Source organism: Staurois parvus, unplaced genomic scaffold (assembly GCF_062004578.1).
Source record: "Staurois parvus isolate SC_StPar_1 unplaced genomic scaffold, SC_StPar_1.0 ptg000136l, whole genome shotgun sequence".
Classification (NCBI taxonomy): domain Eukaryota; kingdom Metazoa; phylum Chordata; class Amphibia; order Anura; family Ranidae; genus Staurois; species Staurois parvus.
The window spans coordinates 2631529-2640524 of NW_028317932.1; positions in this window are offsets into that span (position 1 = coordinate 2631529).

Sequence of the window (8996 nt, forward strand, 5' to 3'; positions counted from 1 at the left end):
TTAAATTACCTAATTTGCAGACAATGTATTCAAAAGATGGATCAAATCCTGTCAAAAACATGGTGAATTTCAGTTATTAAAGTCCCCAAGCCAACTGATCCAAGAGAGAAGGTATAATTCCCCTAAAGGGGATCACTTGGATCAGTCATCTTGGGGATTTACAGAACTTAAATTCACTATAATTTTTACAGGATTTGATCCATCTTTCGAATACATTGCCTGCAAAATAGGTAAGTTAACCTTGCTGTATGGTGAATTTTGTATGTACAAGCTACATGGCTATATGAGCTTTTGATCATGGTTATGCCTAATAAAATTTGTATAGTTTTTATATTTCTTGCCAAAAATGTCCTTTGATTATTAGGTACTGTAGAGTCCCGTATCCCCCTCTTTTTTTCAAATATTGGTACATTTCAGTATTATGGTGGTACCGACCTATCTAGGCATAGAAACATGCTAGATAATATCACTAAAATCATTACCAAAGGACACAAACACAACACAGCCACCAAATGTCTTACTAAGTCAAAATGATAAAACTCTACTGAATTAATAAATAGCAAATATTTTTTTTTTTTTTATTTTACCATGAAATGGGGAAATGGTGGAAATTGAAGGAATGCAAAATTCTAAATAAACAAATTAAAGTGTTACTAAACCCAGGACCCTGCATTCACTATATCCAGTCTTCTACAGTACACAGAACATGGAAATATAAACTGCTAAATACATTTTCTCATCAGCAGTATATAGATCAGTCTTGTGACTTCTATCAGTGTCCATTCGAGTACTGGTAATCTTGTGGGAGGAGTTTTCATTCACCTCTGACTAACCTATGAGGCTGCATAACCACTGACCCACTGTCTGGACAGCGCTGATTAGCCCTGTGCTGATCACGTTCACCCTCTCTAGCAATACACACCAAACAGAGCATATACAAACTTGTCACTGCTGCTATAACTATGGCAGATGGATTGGGGACAGAAAATGAAGGGGAGGATCAGAGAAGACAGGATCAAACAGCCTTTTCACACAATGCAGAGGGTTAACCCCTTAGGTTCCACAGTGGGTATAACAAGCATGCTTTATTGCATATACAAACTAATGTTACAGTGGTAGGTTTCAAAATAAAACTTTAAGTAAAAAACCTTGAGTCTCCTTTTACAAATGTATTGTGGTAAGGAGCAATCCACACTGCAGTTTGATGCAGTGCCGTTAGTTTTGAATGGATCCCAATGCACCTTGGCTGCTCAGCTTAACACATGTGCATTTTGGTGCACAACAATAACCAGACCAAAACCATCTGTACGTTTCGGTGCGTAGCATTAGAAAAAAAAGCATAATTGTCTCTATGGTTTGTTGTCACTCTATTAAAATGAATGGGATACCTTATTACAATACTTGTTAACACAAAATAACACGCATTATAGAGACACTCTGACTTTTTCCTTTTCAAGACAAAGTGACGTTGCCTATGAAAAGGACCTCTAGTGTTTTGACTATAATGCGTAATGTGTTGGAGTTTTGCTGAAAAACAATTGGCCTATTGTATTTCCTTTATGTTACTGCTAAATGACCCAACTGTTATATATAAATGTAGTCTAACCAAGCTATTGGAACAGAAATATAACTGAACATTTTCATGTAATGACACTGCACCGTATTGCCGAATGTAATTATGCATTACTGTTGCTCTGATGTGAAACTTTCAAAAAAATCCTATTGCAAAGAAAAGGCCCTTCAGACCCTCTGATACTTATATTTTCAGCTACCCCCCACTGCTCATTTAGCTAATGCAGCAGCCACAAATATACCTGGTATTGATTATTGGCAAGACCAAGAGAGAGTAGTGATGTCACTGGGGCTACCAAGAGCGTACACCCTTAGAATAGAAAGGCGACATACAGTAAGGGCTAGAGACCCAGCCTGCACAAGCAGTTCTCTGCATAGCCCTTACATCAGTGGCAGTAAAAGGGTTAAATATTTTTGCTTGAGATTTGTCTTCAGCATGTCAGGCAGTTCTCCGAGAGAGTTGATGGATCTCCAGTGAGGAGATGCAGTTTATCCAATGACAAGAAGTCAACCTTGCAAAAACATTTTAGCTTTTGATCTTGAAGGTGACATGAAGAGAAAAAATTTGTGTACATTGTGAATTGATCTCAGCTGGAGCCTCCATAAGGCTGAGCAATCTCTCCCGTACCATGGGACAGCGAAGGGCCAATCACCAAGCACCTGACTGTCACATGAGATAACGAGAGTGAGTCCTATTGAGTCCCATGATCCCCATACTGGACACTTCTCTTCACTTTCATTGTCAAATGGTGCAATATGGAAGCAAGGGGAAAGTGACTATAACATGTTGTGGAGGCCAATTGTAAAGTGAACCTTTTAGTTCAATTTACTTAATATTTACCATGATTTTACAACAGCTTCTTCTATTCATGTTAGCTTTTATGAGCTTACAACACCTTGTTCTATTCTTATGTTTCAGTATGAAAATTGTTTAATTTTATTGTTTAGGGTTGTGTGGGTTGCTTTCCCCAATGCAAAAATATTCTGGTAGTCTACATGACTACCTTCCAGATTGCCTTGTGTTTGGTAGGGGCACCAGATTGTGAGCTTCCTTAGGAAAAAGAGAATGGGGACCTGTAAAGCACTGTATAATATGTCATTACATACTGCAAATAAATAACATATAAATATGCATTACTTCTAAAAAAAAATGACAAAGAAACATGCTTCCTAAGTTTGCATTATTAAAATGAGTGCAAACATTAACAATAAACTTATCATTTGCTTCTTTTTGATCTATTAAATATAACCTTGAAATTATATATATTTTTTATTATTGGTTCCATAAGTGAAGACAAATATCTGTTGATCCTGCAAGAAATCCAGTGAGTTTGTAACTTCCCATTTGAGCTGACAATCTGCACTGAAATATCAAGCAATGTTGTCAGTCTAGCCCAATTCATCTCAATGGACTACAGAACACTCCCTCATGTTACTGAGATGATGCGAGCTGGTGGGGTTCTAGGGAGAAAATGCTATTCCTCAATAGATACAGTACAATGTGTGAGTGTTCTCACCCTAAGGGAGAAAGTTGTAACTGTAAGGTAAAACCTTCGGGGATTGGGTCAACCTTAACCCAACGTGTTCATATTTTGGCAAACCAGTGAACAAACTAGCCACATTTAGCCAGTTTGGCCGCATGGATCCCCAACTTCTGTTTGCAAACAAACTAGCTGAGGATCTGCTTGAATACAGAAAAAGGAGGCAGCAAGGATGGGCCTTCCCACTCCTGAATCATACCAGGTCACATGCCTTCAACATTGGAAGGGTACCTTACATGGGAAGGGAGGCGGTAAAACCTTCCTTGTTTGCTCGGCACCTTTTCCCCATGTTGAGGTGACAAGGTCCCCATCCCTACATCTACTCTCTAAAAAAAAGTGAGGGCTTTCAAGGGGTACTTATAAGACCTTAGAATCCTTCTTTAGAATAGTACTCCCCTTTCATTTAGTGGTGATTATGCTACCATTGCTAAATGACAGATTCCGGGCTGGTTTGTATTCAAACAGAAGCTGGCTGGGGCTACCACATATCCCAGGCCACTGTTTCTAAACAAGCTAGTTACAATTCACTGCTTCCTGTCTGTCCTATAGCAGAAATACTGCTACAGGGCAGCATAGGTTTACAAAATATATATATATATACGTGATTTTTCATTTCTGGGTAGGGGGCACGCATGCACCTTACCTGCTCCGCCATTCGCGGCTGTCAATCACCGGGTCCCGGCCAGTAATTACTCGCCAGCGCCCAGTAATTTCCGAAGATCTCTGACGAGGAGGAGAACTGTTTTGCACAGCACAGCCATCCAGAGTAGTGTGATTACAGTGAAGCAGACTGACACCGCCCCCTAGTAAAACACTCCCAGCACACAGTTAACCCTTTGATTGCCCCTCATGTTAACTGCTTCCTGCCCAGTGCCATTAGTAGTGTCAGTGCTTTTTTTTAGCACTGATCACTGTATTGGTGTCACTGGGGATGTCAGTTACATCAAGTCAGTGCCCCCCAGTGTCACAATGTCCGCCGCAGTCCCGCTATAAGTCGCTGATCGCCGCCATTACTAGTAAAAAAAAAATTAAATTCTAGTATACGTATATACCGCCATTTGTAAACACTATAAATTTCATGTAAACCAATTAATTTACATCTATTGGGATTTGTTTAGCAAAGACATGTAGCGGAATACATTTTTGTGTAAATTTATCACAAAATTTGATTTTTAAAAGTTTTTTACTGGACATGTTTAATAGCAAAAAGTCAAAAATATTGTTTGTCTTAAAATTGTCAGGCTTTAATTTATAGCACAAAAAAAAAAATGCACAGGCGATCAAATACCACCAAAAGAAAGCTCCATTTGTGGGGAAAAAAGGACGTAAATTTAATTTGGGTGCAGCATTGCATGACCGCGCAATTGTCAGTTAAAATAACACAGTGCCATAATACAAAAAATTATCTGGTCAGGAAGGGGGGTAAATCCTCAGGAGGGCAGGTGCTTCACTCATCCCTAGTGAAAATAAAGCAAAAAAAACAAACAAATGCAGCCAATATATCTACTGTAAGAAATAGTAAGCTATAGTAAACTACATTTGAAATAAATGTGAACCCTCACCTTGTAAAACAACCTATTCAGTTTAAAATAGAAATTAAAGGCAATATATATATATATATATATATATATATATATATATATATATATAAAATACCTTTTATTTTGTCTGTTGCAAGGGATCACATGATCTCTGTTCTCAGCTGCATAGGGATTTAGAGAGGTGGAGGAACAGCAATACACTGATCTTCCCAGTGAATAGCGGTACAGGGAGGCGTGTCAGCACAAATCTTGGCCATTGGAGGACATACAAGCTGAGCTTCCAACACAGCCAGAAAACTGACCACTCTGGGTTGGATTTGCTCTCATGCCTAGCGTGGTCAGTTTGAAATTGGAAAGTAGGGGAGTGGCAAAATCACCATATATTTCACACTAGGGAAGATATGCAAACAGAACACTATACTTTTTCACACAACAGACACATATCAGGAATATAAAAAGTTAGGGTAACATACAAATTATGTTTGTCTATAATAGGTATAAAATAGAGTTTCTCCTCCAAACCTCAAACTATATTTCGAAGGCAAATGATAAAAATAAATAGCGCATTTTCAGAAGTTAGAGGAACATGTTTGTATTACCTCTAGCAGACAATCTAGATGATATTTTTGTGCAGATTAGTAAATATACAAAGATGCCTGAGTGTGCCCTACACGTTGCTTCTTATAAAAGACATACATGTAGAAAGTTTTTATGCAGCAGATAGAGAAAGGCTCAAATGAGAAAAGAAACTGTAAGTCACACCACTCTTGGGATTCAGAATCCAATTACAGAACATATGTTGGGAGCTTTCACATAAAGCAGCAGTGATGCTACCTAAAGCAATTGGCAAGGTTTAGTAAATGCCCTCCAAATAGAAAGAGATAATGAATGAAAAAAGCACTACATATTTTACTAGGATACAATTTTGTGATATTTCATAAAGGAGTACATATTTATATATGCTGACTTGCTATGGATTTTTGTTGGTTAGTATTAGAGATGAGCGAAGAAATGAAAAATTCGATTCGACTGATTCGGCGAATTCGTGGACAATATTCGATTCGAGTCGAATAAATTCGCTGTGAATTTAACTTAAAAAAGGGTGTTTCTAGGCTTCAGAGAGACTTAATATTAGTGCAGAACACTGTACCTTTAATTTAAATGCCCTTGGAGTCTGCTGGGGAAGAGAAATAATACTGTCAGTCAGTATGACATGCAGATGAGTGCCGTCGATCTTAGAATCACCGCACACTTCACTCATTTGGGCAGTCACGGGGCCAAAACCAGAGTGTGGAGCCACAGTGTGGCGGTGGAGGCAGCAGCAATGGGAGGCCATACAGCACCCTATGACAAAAATGGAAACCACCAGCAGTGTGAGGAGACCTGAAAGTGGCACATGGCAGAGTGTGGCGATAGAGACAGCAGCAATGGGAGGCCGTACAGGGACCCATGACACACTCTGGACCTGGCAGCAGCATGAGGAGGCGGTACAGGGGCCCATGACAGATTACGGGCCTGGCAGCAGCATGAGGAGTCGGTACAGGGGCCCATGGCAGATTACGGGCCTGGCAGCAGCAATGGGAGGCCGTACAGGGACCCATGACACACTCTGGACCTGGCAGCAGCATGGGGAGGCGGTACAGGGGCCCATGACAGATTACGGGCCTGGCAGCAGCATGAGGAGTCGGTACGGGGGCCCATGACACACTCTGGACCTGGCAGCAGCATGAGGAGGCGGTACAGGGGCGCATGACAGATTACGAGCCTGGCAGCAGCAACTTGGACAGGAGGACGTTCAGCTTCTGCACCGTCGGGTGCGTGCTCGCAAACTGTTGTCTCTTGGAAACGGATTCCAAGAAAGACTGCTGACGGAATCCGTGAAGAGGAGTAGCAGGAGAAGGAGCATCTGAACGAGCGGAATATGCCAACAAGCGACAACAGTGGCCCATGACAGATTACGGGCCTGGCAGCAGCATGAGGAGTCGGTACGGGGGCCCATGGCAGATTACGGGCCTGGCAGCAGCTATGGGAGGCCCGTAATCTGCCAGCACCCTATGACAAAAAATGGAACCCACCAGCAGTGTGAGGAGACCTGAAAGTGGCACATGGCAGAGTGTGGCGATGGAGACAGCAGCAATGGGAGGCCGTACAGGGACCCATGAGAGACTCTGGACCTGGCAGCAGCATGAGGAGGCGGTATAGGGGCCCATGGCAGATTAGGGGCCTGGCAGCAGCTATGGGAGGCCCGTAATCTGCCAGCACCCTATGACAAAAAATGGAACACACCAGCAGTGTGAGGAGACCTGAAAGTGGCACATGGCAGAGTGTGGCGATGGAGGCAGCAGCAATGGGAGGCCGTACAGGGACCCATGAGAGACTCTGGACTTGGCAGCAGCATGAGGAGGCGGTATAGGGGCCCATGGCAGATTAGGGGCCTGGCAGCAGCTATGGGAGGCCCGTAATCTGCCAGCACCCTATGACAAAAAATGGAACACACCAGCAGTGTGAGGAGACCTGAAAGTGGCACATGTTTGGGGCATGATTCATGGCGGATTTAGTCAGTTGTGTCAGGAACTGGTGGTTTGAAATCCAGACTAATCCACGCCTGATTCATTTTCACAAACGTGAGTCTCTCCACACTTTGGGTGGACAGTCGTGTCCTCCGCGGAGTTGCAATACCTCCTGCCGCACTAAACACGCGCTCCGATGCCACGCTACTGGCCGGGCATGACAGCCTTTCAAGGGCAAATTCAGCTAGTTGGGGCCAAAGGTCAAGTTTCGTTGCCCAGTAGTCAAGGGGATTGTCTACCTCGGTTGGCAGGGTGCTGTCCAAGTAGGCCTAAGCCTGTTGTTTGAGGTCCTGCTCCAGGTCCACCTGATGCTGCTGCTGCTGCTGCGGCTGGTTAGTAGTTTCCTCACTGCGCTGGTGAAGAAAGCTACTCATCATCGACTGCAGACTGAGGCAGCCGCTGCTGGTGGAGCTGCCACTGCTCCTACCACCCCACCCCTCCCCTGCTGCCATGGCAGCGGAACACGAGCGCACAGGGCCCACAGTGTCTGAGGATGGACGTTGGCGCAGACAGGCAGAGACCAGCTGACTACATAGGTGTTTTTTATAGTACGTTATTTTGGCCTCCCTCTCAGCAGGTGTGAAAAAGGCCACCATTTTTGAACGGTAGCGAGGGTCCAACAAGGTGGACAGCCAAAAGTCATCCCTCTGTCTGATGGTTATTATTCGGCTGTCGCTACGCAAGCAACCGAGCATGCTATGGGCCATTTGTGCCAAGGAATGCGAGGGACTCCCTGCCTCCATCTCCACAGCATACTGCCACGGTGCGTCTAGGTCCTCTGTCTCCTCTTCCTCCTCCTCTACCAGATGCTCCTGCTCCTCCACTCCTGTCCGCTGAGTGGAAAAACCACCCATTTCACTCAATAATTCCTGAGCACCAATGTCCTCCTCTACCTCCTCCTCTTCTTCCAGTCCTGCCCCCACAGGGGCCATGTGGCGTTGAGATCTGTGCGCCACGTCTACCGCACCCTGACCAGCCATTGTTAACAGCATTTGTTCCAGGACGTGCAACAGAGGAATGACGTCGTTCATCCCATAGTCCTGCCGACTCACGAATAGCGTGGCCTCCTCAAAGGGCCTGAGCAAGCGCAGGTGTCACGCATGAGCTGCCAATGGCTGACATCTAAGTTACACAGGGAGTACCTTTATCTGCTTTTAACATCAGGAAATCTGTGATGGCCTTTTGCTGTTCGTAAAGGCGGTCTAACATATGTAGGGTTGAATTCCACCTTGTTGCAACGTCACAGCATGAGGAGTCGGTATAGGGGCCCATGGCAGATTAGGGGCCTGGCAGCAGTTATGGGAGGCCCATAATCTGCCAGCACCCTATGACAAAAAATGGAACACACCAGCAGTGTGAGGAGACCTGAAAGTGGCACATGGCAGAGTGTGGCGATGGAGACAGCAGCAATGGGAGGCCGTACAGGGACCCATGAGAGACTCTGGACCTGGCAGCAGCATGAGGAGGCGGTATATAGGGGCCTACGGCAGATTAGGGGCCTGGCAGCAGCTATAGGAGGCCCGTAATCTGCCAGCACCCTATGTCAAAAAATTCAACACACCAGCAGTGTGTGAGGAGACCTGAAAGTGGCACATGGCAGAGTGTGGCGATGGAGACAGCAGCAATGGGAGGCCGTACAGGGACCCATGACAGACTCTGGACTTGGCAGCAGCATGAGGAGGCGGTATATAGGGGCTTATGGCAGATTAGGGGCCTGGCAGCAGCTATAGGAGGCCCGTAATCTGCCAGCACCCTATGTCAAAAAATTCAAC